A 16,402-nucleotide genomic window follows, 5' to 3' on the forward strand; every position below is an offset into this window, starting at 1 on the left:
ATCTTTACTCTGTTATTTGTGTTTTTTTTTTATATTTAGTGCTTAGCCTAGTTTTGTACAAGCCGAATTCTTGTCATTTAGTGTTTTTTTTTCCTTCTGTTCGCCCATGGACGTATTAACTTGTACTTCATTTTGAGTTTTTTGTCTCTTTGTTTTTACTATCATTTGAATTTACCTACTTAAGTTTGAAAGACAAAATCTTGATATTGGAGAACCCACAATGATCTTAGTGGGATCTAAGTGTTTTTAGTATTTAACAGCATTTTAGTTTTTAGTGCTGGTCAAACTAAACTTGAAATATTTCATTTCTAATTCAATTATTTATTCAGTATTTTAATCTAAAATTCTTCATTCTCCTCAAAAAAAATTTGATTGAAAACAAACTTTTCTTTTTCTTTTGCAGTTTCGAAGAGATTTTCCTATAAAAAGTACGTGTGTAAATTTTTACTTATAGAAATTATGTATAAACAATGATTAGATATATGCAACCAATATGTATCCGTATTTTCAAAATATAGGCTACTTAAAAATATTGTTCATGGAATTCACAAGTTTTGGTCCCAAAATAGATTATCTGAATGAAGTATATGAGATTTTTATTTTATTTTCCCAAAAACATGGGATATTCGGTTATTTATTGACTGGCTAATTATTTTCGTTAAATGTGGTCACATTTTTTTCCTTTTTTCAAAAATTGCTTCAAATATATTAAGTTTCATTCTTTTCTTAGAATTAATATTCATTTTAAGTGGGGAATGTCCATTTTCATGTCTAATATATTAAAAAAAAAATGTTGGGAGTTTTCTGAGGGCAAGAGAAACAAAATTCCAGATTGTGGACAAGAACCTGCTCCTTCTCAATAGATCAATTGCAATATTGAAGTATATAAATCAGTTTTGTCTGGAAATTTATTCAGATACTCTCGTCATTTAATTTCATAGTTATGGGGTGGTTGGAGGAAAAGCAGGGCGACATACTGCTCTAAGTGTATTTTTTGAAATAGTATCTTTTTGATTTGGTTCGGTTCGCACTTTTTTTAATTATCTAAAACTGTCTATTTTCTTATGTGAAGCCGAAGCAAGAAGAAAAAATAAGTTGGCCCTAGGAAATGATTTATACACCCTAACAATCAGGTTGTTCTGATTGGTACTGATCGGTGAATTATGATATACATTCCTGATTTGATTTTATATTCAAAAACAAATGACGGACAATGATTCCTTTGATTGCTGGGAGTTTAGGCAGACCTTACAAAGGCTTCTGCTTTAGTCAAATCCATAATCTAAATATTGATTAAGATGAAAAAAAATAATAAATAAAAGATGTTTTAAATAATAAGAGAATTAGTAGGGAGTTAGTAGGCTACTGCTCTGGTTAAACCCAATCTTTTTTCTTTTTTTTTTGATTCCTAGGTCAATTTTTTTAAATAGCTCTCCTGACATTTTTTACTGTGGGAATTTCCCATAATTACCTTATGTAATTCCTTTTATTTGACCCTCTTTCTCTACCCACTCAATTTTACATGTAGAGAAGTTCTGGATGAAATTTTCAGCAGGATTGGAGTTGTGTGAAGGATTTTTTCGTGCGGAGGAGGGATATTTTGTCTTGGAAGAAATTTTCTGCATAGGGAATTCTCCATTGGGGAGGTTTTAGCGGGAGCTACTTTCCAGGGTTGTTTTCGAAGGGAAACATCCCATACAGGCGTGAATTTTCGGGTATGATTGAGAAACAATCGGGAATTTTTTTTTTTATTTTTCAAATAAAAGCATGCTAAGCTGAATTTTTCAGGCTGAATCATATGCCAAAAATGTTCTGAGAGGTATTTTCAACGAGGATGGAATCACCTGGGGGAGAGAGGATTAGCGTCGGAGGAACTTTTCAAAGAGGAATTTTTTAAAGGGAAGGAAATTTTCGACGGAGAAGGAACTGAGTTTCCCGGCATCATTTAAAGATGATCAGAAACTAAAAAAAAAACATTTTCTTTCAACTGAAAGTAAGGAGACACATTAAAACCAAAAACGAACAGAAACTATTCTGTATGTTAAGGCAGGTGCCCCCTCCTCACTACCTTGCTGTTTATGCTAAAGTTTGACTTTTTTATCCCATTTCATTAGGAATGGCTCCTATATAGCAAGAACAATTAATTAGAATAAAAGGATTTTTTGAAAGCATTACAAATTTGAGCGTGAAGAGCGAGGTATTGACTAGGGGAAGCCCCTCTCGTATGCGGAATTATGTATGTTCATTTCATAAATCACGCTTCATTTATGAAATCACCCTTAATCATAAGACGATCAGATTAATTAAATATTTGGTTAAGCGGCACTAACACCAAACTATTTTCTATGGCTACACTATCATGAATCCTTGCAAGAAGGGCTTTATTCAAACAAAATTTGGACTTGTCATCTTATCATAATAACGATTGATTATACCCTTTATATTTTCTAGCATTAGTATCTTAGTTTTCTGAGGATTCTTATCCATTGGGAGACAAAGATATGTCAACTTATCACAAGCTTAAACTTTAGCACTATTCAAATCTATAGTTACACCATAACCTCTTCTCACATCTACCTCATTTAAAATGTGGTAAAGCTTTCTAATTTAGTGAATTATTAAATTAGTAAAAATATATATGAAGCAAATATAAAGTTTTGAAAATACCACTTTTTAAGATAAGGATACAAATCGTGGAATGCGTGGGTTTGGAGGGAACTTGCTCAATAACCAATTTCCTGGCTAAATGCGTCAATTTACCGGAAGGACGTGGTTAGGTTTTTCATGTATATACCCAGATACATTTTGAGACTGAAGGCAGATCTTATATTGACTTTGCCGGACTGAACCTCTGCCCGTTTGTTTTCTCATTAGAAATACTTTGGGTCTTTGTCTTATAATTGTAAGCGTCTAAGTATCTTATTTATATTTTATTGTTGTTTTATTGAGACTTGTGGTCTACTTAGGACAGCCAGTCCCAGTAGACAGATAATATCCGATTATTTTATATGTTAAATTAATAAAACTATTGTGTTTTAAACAACCTCTCTACGATCCATTTTTAGCCTCTTGAAAATCCCCAGTCGGTACGCCTCATTAGTTCGGTCATAGCCTAAGGCACGCTACCAAAGTTAAATTACCTAAGGGCCAGAGTTTATCTCCCCTATAAAGGGAGAATAAAGGCATCTAAGACTACAACCCCCAAATACCACAAATAATACGTCATAACAACTAGTGGCCGCTAGAAAAACTGGGTCGAGAAGGCTAGATAAAAATAGTAGACTGAAATAGAATGGTTTTACCAGAGAAAAAAATGACTTCCCTATCAACAGTACTTGAAATTGCAAGAATTATACTAGAATACGCGGGAAATTCAGATGTAGATGAGTTTATCAAAACATTAAGAGTTTTCAACGAACTAACTGAATCGTTTGAAGATAAGATCAAAGAGCAATGCGTTGCAGCCAGATTATAGGGAAGGGCCCTTAGAAATTTTGAGGTAATTAAGGAAAAAGAGTCCAAGGACATCGGCACTCTGATCGAATATTTTAAAACAAGATTTATTGAGACAAGCATCTCAGAGAGTCTAAGAACAAAGGTAGTCACATTCAATACCTCAACTAGTATCAGGGAATATGCAGACAAAATTTGTAGATCTGTGTGTTTACAATGAGAGATAGGCAGAAATGACAAGACAGTACAGAAAGTACAACTACATACTTTTACCCAAGGGTTGACAAAAAAGTTATTAAGACTGATATTATCGCAAAAACCTGATAATTTAGAGCAGGCTATAATACTAGTCGAAACAGAGGTAAAAATTTATGAGGTTATGAAAAAGTTTGACCAGATGTTAATAAATAACGCAGAAGCTCAAGAAAATATAAAATATGAAAGATGACAGAAAAGGGTGAGCATTGAGGAGTCGAATCGTGAACCAAAAAGGCACGACGGAAGGCCGAGCGGTCACCGTCTAGGGACTGATAGCTGACAAATTGCCGACGAATCCTATGAGAGATTAGCATCCTTAATAACTGGAATAGCAAATATTATGGACATCACCTCCTCCACCTAAAGACAGATAGTTGGAGAACCAACAATGGACAGATCAAAAATATATAGAAATAGATATAGACCCCACAAGGAAGGACAAATTACCAAGCAAATATAAGAAAAGATTTTATTGCTATTATTGCAGCAAACCAAACCACTATGCAGCAGATTTCTGGCATAGAATACCAAAAGAAGGCCGGACTTGCAGAATAAGACACCAATTCAGAACGTAGGGGGACATAAATTCAGAAAGGCAAGAAACAAATAATACTTGACAAATACTTAATAATATTCCTGAATTTAGGCCTAGAAGGCAAACGGTTAACAATACCCAGGGTCAGAGCAGCAGCGCTGAAGAAAACTGGGATAACCCCAGAAATTTTTGGCCAAACAGTGGGCATTTAAACGAAAAAACCAGCCTGTAAGGGTCGACACAGCTGTTTCCTTATAAAGACCCCTATATATTTTAGAATATTGTGATACAAATACAAATAATAATAATCTACCGATTCTGGGTTGTTCTAAAATTGAGTATTTTCAAAATTTACCATGTTTACTAGATACAGGCGCATCCAAATCATTATCTAGAGAAAAAGTCTGTAATAGATTTTCTACTAGTGTCAAAAATTGAGTAATCAGATGCCAAAATACCCTGAAATCAGTGAAAGGCCGAAAACTGACAATTTTGAGAGAACGACCCCAAAAATTTAGAGCAGAGAATCAAGATAGAACAGAGACAGTAATAATATGTCGGCAGATACGATTTTCTTGTATTCTAGGAGTAGATGTCATCAGAAAATATGGGACTGTATGGGAACCCATACCCAATACAATCACAATAAACCAATCAAATGAAATTAATAGGCAAATTTGCTCAACGATAATTACAGAAAGTGAACGTTCGATTTATAACCTTATAGAAAAACGAAACATCACAATAGACGGGGGAGCGACAGCTCAAGTCCTAGCTTCACTAAATGAAAAAGAATGGAATGTTAGCACGATGTATGCTATGATGTACACGGGTGTACACCATAAAAGAATACCCTATGATTTTTGTGGAGAATCAAGTTATAAAAATTGAAAAGGGTAGAACATAATCACAACTATCAAATATAAGTAATGACAAAATATAACTGAACTATATAGAACTTGGATCAGTAGAAAAGATTTCAAATTCAGATATATAATCTATAAGCAGTCCAGAATTAAGAATAAACGTCACTTCTAACAACGAATATTTATCCTCACTAAAACCACAACCCCAAAAAGAGTATGCAATGGTGAAAATGAATTTATCTCACCAGTTTGGTGTAAAAAATTTAACTAGAAACTTAAGAACCAGGGTGGGAAATACTCTTTGGGATTTTAAATGGACTTATACAAGACAAAAATAAAATTAAAAATTAACTCATTAAATCACCAACAAGATATCAACAGAGGGCTCTCCAACGAAAACGGCAATGTATAAAACACTTCATCATTTAAATCCAGGGCTAGAAAGACAAATAAAAGAAATGGAAGATAAGGGTATAATTAAAGAAATCATTAGTGATTGGTGCTTTCTATTAGTAATAATTAGAAAAAAGATAACTTCTGGAGATTAAGTATAGACTTTAGAGCACTAAATACCGTCATAATTAAAGACGTGATGAAGTTACCAAGAATTGATTCAATTTTAGCCTCCTTAGGAGGTTCCAAATATTATACTGGTTTCCTTTTAATTGCGCGGTATTGGGAAATTACTTTAGATACAAAAGATAAGCATCAAATTATAGCATTCTTAGACGAAGAGAGAACGTTCATGCTTCAATATATACCATGTGCCTTATCATTTAGTCCAAATTGTTTTATTTGCCTAATGAATTTGGTGTTAAAAGACAACGAACCAGGTAGGAAAAAAAATACCTTAGCTTATTAAGATGATATAATTCTGTTTAATGAAAACTTGGAAGACTACTTGATCGGACTACTGGAAATACTGGAAAAGTTTGAAAAAAAAGGCATAAAATTCAAAGCAGAAAATTTAAAAATGCTAGTACCAAAATTAGTATTTCTTGAACACCTGAAAGAACCAAGGTACTATTTCACCAAATCTAGAAAAAATTACAGTCATAAAAAGTTTACAGCCTCCTTAAGATAAAAAAAGCTGCAGATCAGTTTGTGGGCTGTTAAGCTCTTTCAGACGATATATTAAAAATAATGCCACAAGAGCAAAACCTTTGACGAGTCTTTTAAAGACATAAGGTACATTTGAATCTCCAAAGGACGCAAAAAAAGTACTAAATAAACTAAAAAGAAAATTAATACTGGCACCTTTACAAACAATATCAGATTTGTCATAAGACTTCTGTTTATAAACATATACCTTGGGGTGGGGTATAGAAGCCATATTCTTGAACAATAATTCTGAAGAAGTAAAAGCAATAGTTCATTACGCCAGTAGGTCACTGACGGAAGCAGAAAAAAAATACTCGACAGTTAAAAGAGAGTTTTTATCAGTTGTAGTATTTGCAGAATATTTTCGACAATTTTTGCTTGGAAAAAAATGTATTTTAAGAGTAAACAAAAAATCGTTAGTTTGGCTACGTACGATGCAAAATACTTCAGCCTAACTAAAACTGTGGATACTACGTCTGCAATCATGTTCAAAATCTCCAATATAAATAAAGGGCCATACAAACATTTTACCAGACTATTTATCACGAAATCCAGATAAGAAAGAAAATGTGATAGCAACTATCCAGAACGAACTGGAAGGGGTAGAAATACTGTCTAATGAAAACATTTCAAAGCATAAAAATAAAGACAATTTTTGTTTAGCAATGAAATCCCTTTTATGAAAAGGAACGGAACTGCCAGAGCACTTTAAACATTTTTTAGAGGACCTAGGTAATTTTGATCTGGACGAAAGTAAAAATCTTCTAATAAGATACCATAGACCATCGCAAGAATATAGAAAAAATGACTTAAAAATTATTCCAGTGATTCCAAAATGTATGGAAGGAAAAGTTTTGCAGTGGCAACTGCAAGGATTGGCTATCACATGGGAGAAGCGAAAACTATGGGGAGACTGAAAGGGAATTTTTATTTTCCAAAAATGTGCTCAAAAGTAAAAGCTTTTATACAAAGCTGCCAAGAGTGCGCCAAACAAAAGTCGCCACCAGAGACCCCTAGGGCTGAATTAGGTCAATACCCCACCCCGTCAGGGGTAGGAGAAATAGTGTCAATAGACGTTTGGGGATCCGGGGAAGTTTACCAGTTTCCAGGAAAGAAAACAGGTGTGTAAAAACCAAAGTCGAACGTTTGGAATCATATCCATACAGTTTTTGAATTGAAAATGAAAACACGAAAAGCAGTGCGAAAGTTTAGGTCAATCACCTATTTTTAGAACACGGGGTTTTCCCTAGAGTTTTAATTACTGACAATGGGCCATGTTATAGAGCCAAATTATTAGACGAAATTATAGAATATCTGGGGGTTAGACAATGGTTTACTCGTCTTACCTTGCAGCCGCTAATGAAAGGAATGAACGCAAGCATAGGGACTTGTATTACTGGCTGAGAATACATTCAAGAGAGTAAAATGAAAAGGGGGATGAACTTTCACCATTTGTAGTCTCTGAAAATAATACGGCTTTTTCGTGTACCTTAAAAGAAACCTTATTTTTTTGCAACACATAAGAGATCCCAGAATTTGTTTAAATGAAATAGAAAATGACAGAATATATTATAACTTAGACCAATATAAGCTAGAAATAGTGATGCGAATGAAAAAAGCTATGGAAAAATTTAAAGACAATCTGAAAGATGCGAAAGCAGAACAAAAAGAAAAATGTGACAGAACAAGCAAAAATAAAAGGAATTACTGTTTAGGAGATTTGGTTTATTTTCAAAAAACAAATCTGGAAGGATCAAAAAGTTAAAACCAAAATGGGACGCACCTGAGACGATTACAAAAATTCTACCAAATAACTTAACATATGTTCTAAAACATCAGCATAAGGAAAAGGAAGAAGTAATACACCATAATAGGTAGTAAACCTAATTAAATTATACATATTTAGAATCAGCATTAAAAGGCAATTCTTTTGATATGTATATTGAAAAAAATTATTTTTTTCTTTCGGGGGGATATTTCAAAAAAAAAACGAAGGAGGATGGTTTACTGAAATAGAGTCATTGGAAGCTAGCAAATTTGGAGTTGATCTCAACCACGGCTGGCCTCTCGCTGTTAAATACTTGCAATGCTAAAATTATTTGTTATAATTAAAATGTAAAAATCATTATAATGGGAAAATCAGCAAGAGTTTACATTAAGTGCCGGCTATGTGTACAAGCTAGCTGTAATCTTATTATAATTAGTTATAGTTTAATATAATAATTTTTGGTAAAAAGAAAAAAAATTAAAGACGATAATTAAGAGTTATAAAGGTTTAAGCAAAACTTAGAATAAGCTTAGAAAGCAAAACGAGTGAAAAGCGATATAAAAATAAATTATAACCTAAAAACTTACCAGGAGGTAAAAACCAAGGACAAAATCCAGTAAAACTAAGCCAAAAATTAAACCTCATCGTCACGAACAAACCACAGTAGTTCAAGATAATAATTTTAACTCTAGCGATGTTTTGGATCTGAGAAAACGAAATGGCACAGGAGAATCCTAGTTTAAACAATTGGTTTTCACTGTGACAACTCAAACACCCAAATTCTAAGCCGTCGAACCCTAACAGAAACTAAACGTATCCACTTTTTATTTGAAAATAAAATATAACCTTTCACAACAAAAAAACTCGCAGTAATGAACAAATTCATTCTTGTAATTCTCCCAGATACAAGCTTATCAATAAACCTTAGATACGGAGCACCGAATTCAAAGTTATTTAGCCTTGCAAGGGAATTTTTGCCTCTCTTTCTTTGGCAAATAAAATAGTATTTTAAGCTAGGATAAAATTGGCAACCAATATATCGTAAAAATTGCATTTTAAGGAATAAATGAGAACTAGCAAATGCAAGGCAAAACTTAATTAAGTGTTCAAAAAAAAAAAAAAAAAAAAAAAAAACTACCGAACGTAAAAAAAAGAAATATAGAGATAAAGATATATTCCTTGGAAAATAACCACCTTTTTACTAAAGGGAAGAGCCTATGGGAAGATTGTAGCTACAAATAAAAAGTGTAGTTATACATAATATATTGTTTTGTCTCGTGATCTTAATAAACCTATTAGATTGAGCAGAATCACAAGGAAAACTGCTGTTGAGCCTACCAGACGCTTTTTATGGTGATCAAGCACCAAATAGATATTACCGAGGTGAGGGCACAACAAGAAGGTAAAAAGTCAGAGAATTCCATCTCAAGCTTTTTCAAACTAATTTTCGCGCTAAAAATTTAGATATTGTTTGATATAGTTTTGAAAAAAAAGATGTATATTATTTTTGAAAAGGATAAGTCTTGAATATTAGAATTAATACAGTTAAACCTGGTACTATGCAAAAAAAACTTTTCTCAGGTTTTTGACAACCCTTGATCACACGTAGCGCGTAGCGCATAGACGTAGTGTGATTTTTTTTGCGCCTCATAGTGCATAGAACTGTAATTATATTTGCAAACTCGTGTTACTAAGAAATGAACAATAAATCGCTCCCCGGAAAAAAAAGACTTACCTAGACGGAAGTGGAAAGAACCACTTATTATAAAGGACTTTTAGCCTTTACTTGAGGATATTTCATAACTGTTTAATTATTATGGGATTGTTTATATATGTTTTTAAATATTTTTTTTACAGGAAACTTCAAATCCCAGAGAATGGATGTAATAGCCCCTTTCTGCAAGAAACCAAAATCTCTCGCAAAGAAATTAATTAATTTAAAAAAAAGAACTTTTATTTGCAACCATATACAATGGTTGGCACTACGAGTGCATAAATATGAAAAGAAAAGAGTACGATAAATAGTGAAGCGAATTCTTTGCTATGACAGTAGTAATACTTTTGATTGTAATTAAATAGGTATTTTGAGCGTTTTGCTAATGGAAAAAAAGAGTTATAACACATTTTAGTGTTGCTTTTTGAGAAATTTACTTTGAAAAAAAATGCTCTGTGTATATTTAAATTACTATATAGTGTTTTAAAATAATTTTTAAAACTTTAACCAAATGTATTTATTGATAAATGTTGTATCTAAGTTTTGTTACTTAACAATGCTTGTGTAAATATATTACAAAATAGTTGTTTATAAACTGTTTTTAATTTACTTTAAATTTGAATTAGTGATATAATTTTATATGTAACTTTTTGACCTAAAGTCAAAGAATTAATAATTTTTTTTATTGTAAAATAATCAGTTTAGTATTTAAGTTTGAAAGAATAATCTAGCAAGGAACATGTTTCAATTTAAGCGGGATATTATTTTTGGAGTGATAAAAAAAAGAGGAAAAATTAATTAAAGTAATTAACTTTCGAATGCTTTGATATATACGAAAATTGAGTGTTTCATTCTACTATGTATGTAAAAATATATGCTTTATATGTATACTAATGTGGAAATTTATTTTAGAGACAGCCTTAGCTATTTTTTTGGAAATCAAATTTTTCATAAAATCCTTTTGGATCCATTTCTCAACCATTTCTTTGACGCATTTTTGGAAAGTAACAAATTTCAAAGCCAGTTCAAATATATCCTGATACTATCATCACATACCATCGGAAGCCAAACCATACTTGATCAACTGATATTTGGAAACTATACCAGAAATACAGACTTTACTACAAGTTCATCAAAAGTGAGATAAAATCAGAACTTAATTTAGGCATAGAAAATGTGCTACATAGCCCAATTGCCTATGTTATTGAAATATGTGAAGAATACTTTGTGAAAATTTAAAAATCAAATGTTATGTGAAATTTACCAAGGCATTTCTAAAACGAAAAATATACGGTATATCAACCACATCACACAGATAAATTAAATTATTAATGGGAATTAAATTTAAACTAAAAAAAATTCAAAAAACTATTCTAATATAAATCTAATTTAAGCAAAACCACTAATATTATGTATAAGCCGCTTGGGGTCAAGTAAAACAGAAGATGCATATGAAGAGGGTAAAAGAGTAATTGTTAGTCCTAGAGACAGAGAAAAAGAGAAACAAGGATGAATTTCAAATTGAAATCATTTGAAAAAAAAGAACATGGCCTATATTGGACCAGAAACATAACCCTAAGGAAACCCATTGAGGGTAGATGCACATAATGACCCAAAGATGGCAGTATAATAGCTGTAAACGATATTAAGTTGTTTTAAAAGTAAAATATTGAGAATTGGGAAAATTCTTCTTTAAATGGGGAATATTGTGGTAAAGCTTTCTAATATTAGTTAATTTTTTAATTTAGTAAAAATATATATGACGCAAATCTGAAGTTTGGAAATACCTCTTTTTTATTAAGATAAGAAACACATCCTGCTAAGCTCTGTTTAAGGGGAAATTAAGAAATTACCACTTCCTAGCTTTTACTTGGAAAGGTGTGGCTGATAATAATGTTTAAAAGATACATTTATCGGAAGGATAGATCATTTACTAATTTACATGACGGACTGACCTCTGATCTATTTATTTGAAATACTTTGTGACTTTATCTTATCTTTATCAGTGTTTAAGTGTCTATTTGTATATTATTGTTGTTTTATTGATACTTGTGGTCTTCTTGGGACAGCCAGTCATAGTAGATAGATTATATCTGATTATATTATATGTTAAATTAATAAAACTACTGTGTTTTAAACAACCTCTCTACGATCCATTTTTAGCCTCTCGAAAATCCCCAGTCGGTACGCCTCATTAGTTCGGTCATAGCCTAAGGCACGCTACCAAAGTTAAATCACCTTAGGGCCAGAGTTTATCTCCCCTATAAAGGGAGAATAAATGCATCTAAGACTACAACCCCAAAATACCACAAATAATACGTCATAACTAAAATCAAAGTGTCACATTTTGTTGGATTTAGGAAAAAATCAATTTCAGATGAATTTTTGGAAATTTCACGAAACAATATTCCTACCCTAGTGGTCCTACTAACATCAAAAAGCTCATTTACAGAACAAACTATCGATAAATCAAAACCTTTGTAAATGCTACAGCAAGAGAGTTGGCAATGATTTGGCAACGTTGCACTACCATATACTGCATTACCAACATCAGCAAATGTATAATAACCTGACAATGGACATTTTTTCACTAGATTCATTTGAATTTTTTTCAGTAAAGTCAAATTAAATTCTGGATTTTAGACAGCATAGGGGTTTAGAACCCCACTCATAACAATTTCTGCTCGTTTTGACTTTGTTATTTATTTTAATTTCTGTTTGTTTTGGGTCTCATTTATTTATTGATACTGATTTGTGGTAGTTATATGCATTGTAGATTATTTGATTCTATTTTTGGTTTAATGGAGTTCTTTGCTTTTTTTGAAAAACTGATTTTGTGAAAAAACATTTTATAATTAAAAAAAGAGGACATGTTTGATCCTGCATCTCCAAAAAGCATAAAGTATAACTCTGAAATATTTCGAAATGTGGAGAGGGATATCAAACACAATCAAAACACCCTTTGTCTTTGCTGGTTGTGAAACGGAAATATCGACGATATCTATTGAACGAATTCGGGTATTTGGTTGAAATTTTCAAGATATGTGGAGGTGATGTTGAAGAAAGATTTTAGGGCGACCAGCCCCTCCTTTTCTCTCTGTTTTGTATTGACACCCTAAAAATCTTTGAAACTTTGTAACTGTTATAATGGTCAAACTAGTCAAAAGTTGCAAGAGCTATGACTATAGGGGCTCCTGTCCACAGATTCCAGACGTGGAGTGATTGTCAATTGTACAATTTATAAATTATTTATTTTTAGGGTTTATCATTTTTTAAAGGATAAATTTTTGATTGTGAGTGTATCTGAAACGGTCTAGGGTATTAAGTTGAAGCTTTGGAGATCGCTTAGGAGCATATTATACTAAATCAAGAGGTACTAACTACATCCAATTTGTATAAAGGCTGATCTGCAGTATCTTAAAATCGACTTAAGGTATTGAATATGAACTTTCATGACATGTTTCTGGGGGGGTATTTGAAAGAGGTTGGAGGGCTGCCAGTCCCCTCTCATACCCTATTTTGCTGATTTCTCTCCAAAAACATTCAATCAAAGTTTGAAATAGTTTCTTGTTTTGAATAGTCCATTTTGAAAAGGTCACATAATTATGCCTATGGGAATAACATGACCTTTCAAAGCTTTGGAGAGGATTTCAGAACACAATCAAAACGTACTAAGTTGATGCTGGTTGTCAAAAAGGTGCATACGCAGTATCTATTGAACTGGCAAGGATATTAAGTTGAAAATCACAGGGGTTTTAAAAAATGATTGAAGGACTGGAAGCCCCGTTGCAATTTTTAGATGTCCCGTCCCCTCAAAACTGATCAAACTTTTGAAAATGTGATTTTGTTCAAAATACGCGAAAAGTCTAGTAACTATGCCTCCCGGAATGCAGTGCCCCCTTTTCCCTAAGCCCCCTTAGGGAAAGGACTGTAAATTATGAAATTTACCCTTTTTTAATTGCAGGGACTGTTGTTATAAAAAGAGGGAATGTTTGTTTGTAATTGCATTAGAAAAGGTTATTTGTATCAAGGTGAATCCTCAGGAAATGTTTTGGGGCATGTTTAACTAAATAGAAAAAAATACTATGTGCATCCAGTTTTTCAAAAAGGTGTATTTGTAATATCTTAAGAACGACTAACGGTATTAAGTTTAAATTTTCAAGGCATATTGAGAGGGACAAAGAAAAATGGTGTGAGGGAAACCAGCCCCCTTTTACTATTGTAAAACTACCGTAAAATAAAAACTCTGTCATTAAAATTGATAAAGATAAAGTAAAATAATGTACTTCCTAGGAAATATAGGGGAAAATTACTGTTTTAGAGTTACTCTATAGCTAAAAGACCAGTTTAGCTTTTTGTTTTGTCTATCATTTTGTCAAAATTTAATAATTTCTTTTAAAGATTTGATTTTACTGCGATTAGAAGAGATCTTTAAAACGTATTAGCCCTCCTCTCTTTTGAAAATCGATGGATAGAAATTTTCTTAACGTATATGAATTCAAGTTTTGTTAAAATACCATTTAGTTTAGAGAATATATGTTGGATTAACACTCATTTCATTTATTTATAATGAATAGGCTTTGATTTGCTTAGGGCATTGACACTGTAATCAAATTATCTAGCATTTTATTACTATATTATTAAAAAAAACTCATTCATCGAAAAAAAAAAATAAAAAGAAAACGCCCATTGTTCAGACAAGGGTCACTTTTGTTGCTGCCTCAATGCATGAGGATATGCATTTTGATTAAGCGTCTAAGACACCTTTGTTAAAAAGAGTAGGTGAAGTGATAGCACCTTGACTTGCAGCTGTATAAACAGAAACAAAACTATTCAGATCATTCGGTAGGCCACAGGGACAAAAAAACAAACTATTTTGTTGAGCACGTGTTAGATTAGATGAATTAGAAACCGGCAAGTTAAATGGATTTGTAATTTTGATGCGTACTTTATGTTGCAAATATAAAATTATCAAGGTACGAATAACATTGGGGTGAATGCCTCTTTTTGCCATATGAAGTAGCATGGTTCTTTGTACCAAGGAGTCGAATACACGCCTAACATCGTATGCTGCTAGAACGAGACTTTCTTGGACCAGTTCAACCTCCATTATGGCATTAATGTCAACACTAAGGGCATCAACGCACCCTATCCATTCTGAAAACCAAACTGGTATGGTCGCTACATTTCTCCTTTAGCTCATCAACAGAAAACAGCTCAAACAGTTTACAGAATGAAGTATATATTTTTATAGGTCTGAAAGTCAAACACTGAATGTTGGATTTGCCTTTCTTGGGGAGGGGTAAGATAACCAATGAAAAGGACAACGGTAATTTCAAATTATCAGCAATCATCTGAATGAGCACTTTTTGGTGTGCATGTGCAACGGGGTTTAAGTGGATGACAAGAGACGCTCTAATATTATTTAGGACAAACGAAGCTTTTGGTTTCAGGTAGTTGATTGTCATTGTTATGGCTTACATTGTTACAACTTAGTGAGACTCTGGGATGTTGTGTTTTGGGTAGTAAGGGATTTCCAAATGGAATTGGGCAAATCAGAAACTCTAAGTGAATATGAATCAATAACGCCTGCACGGTGACGAGCCATTATGACGAGCCACGGTGACGAGCCAAACTGAAAATCAAAGCTTTGCTCGGGAGCGCGCTTTGGAAAATTTTGACTTTTTCACCAATCCAAGACTTGAGTGCTGATGCGGATTTTCCAAAATGGAACCACTGCTTTTTTCCAAATTTTTCCAAGTCTTTTTTAGCAAATCTCAGCACAATAAAAACTCAGAGCAATCTGTATCTTGGTTTAATCAAAAGAGCTTTAATCAAAATCAAAGTTAATCAAAAATCAACTTTTTGATGTGGGAGCAAACGAATCATATCTCAGTCAATCTTTGAAAACTACTTAAGGTTGGGCCTATCTATGTTCATTACTTTAAGTGTTACATCTAATTTAAAAGACCTTGCAATGGGAAGGTGGTCTGATAATTGATAATTGAATTTAACAGGATCTACATAACTTGTGAAATCAATCCAAGTAAACACACAGCCTAGATCTGATGCATTAAAGAATTGAGACTATTCGTGAAAATTTCAGATTTCGGCGGCATAATCAGCTTATCAGAAAAATACCACGGAAAATTGTAGCATGAAGTAATACCGCTGATCTGGAAGAATTAATTTCAAAATTAAAGTCCCGAACAATACCACAAGGGATATTAAGTTTTGAACTTGTCGAATACGCGCCATTGTCAATTCTGTAAATAACAACCAACACCATAAAATACCAATAATGCCAAGACCAATGGAATTATTATGCCAACATACCAATTACCATAATAATAATGGCAAATAACACCCTCTATAAAACTAAATGACCACCATTTATAATAGTAAAAATTCGTAAGTCTAATAATAGCAACGCCAGGAAAATGAGCTAGTTGTTCCAAAAGTATGTATATACCTTTATCATTTTGGTATCCTGTGATTGGAGCTTCTTGGGATATACATACCTGTTAGAAGAATCATCAGAAATATAATATATTTTTTTTTACTATATTTGATGCAGTTTTTTAAAAAAGGAAAAAAATGTGCACATATTTCACGAAAATAATGAGCCAGTCGAATTCAGATACTTCATTCAGATACTCTATTTTGAGACCAAAATTTGTGAATTCCATGAACAATATTTTTAAGTA

The sequence above is a fragment of the Artemia sp. Qi Xiang Cuo genome, chromosome 15 (genome assembly GCF_049724085.1).
Source record: "Artemia sp. Qi Xiang Cuo chromosome 15, ASM4972408v1, whole genome shotgun sequence".
NCBI lineage: Eukaryota > Metazoa > Arthropoda > Branchiopoda > Anostraca > Artemiidae > Artemia > Artemia sp. Qi Xiang Cuo.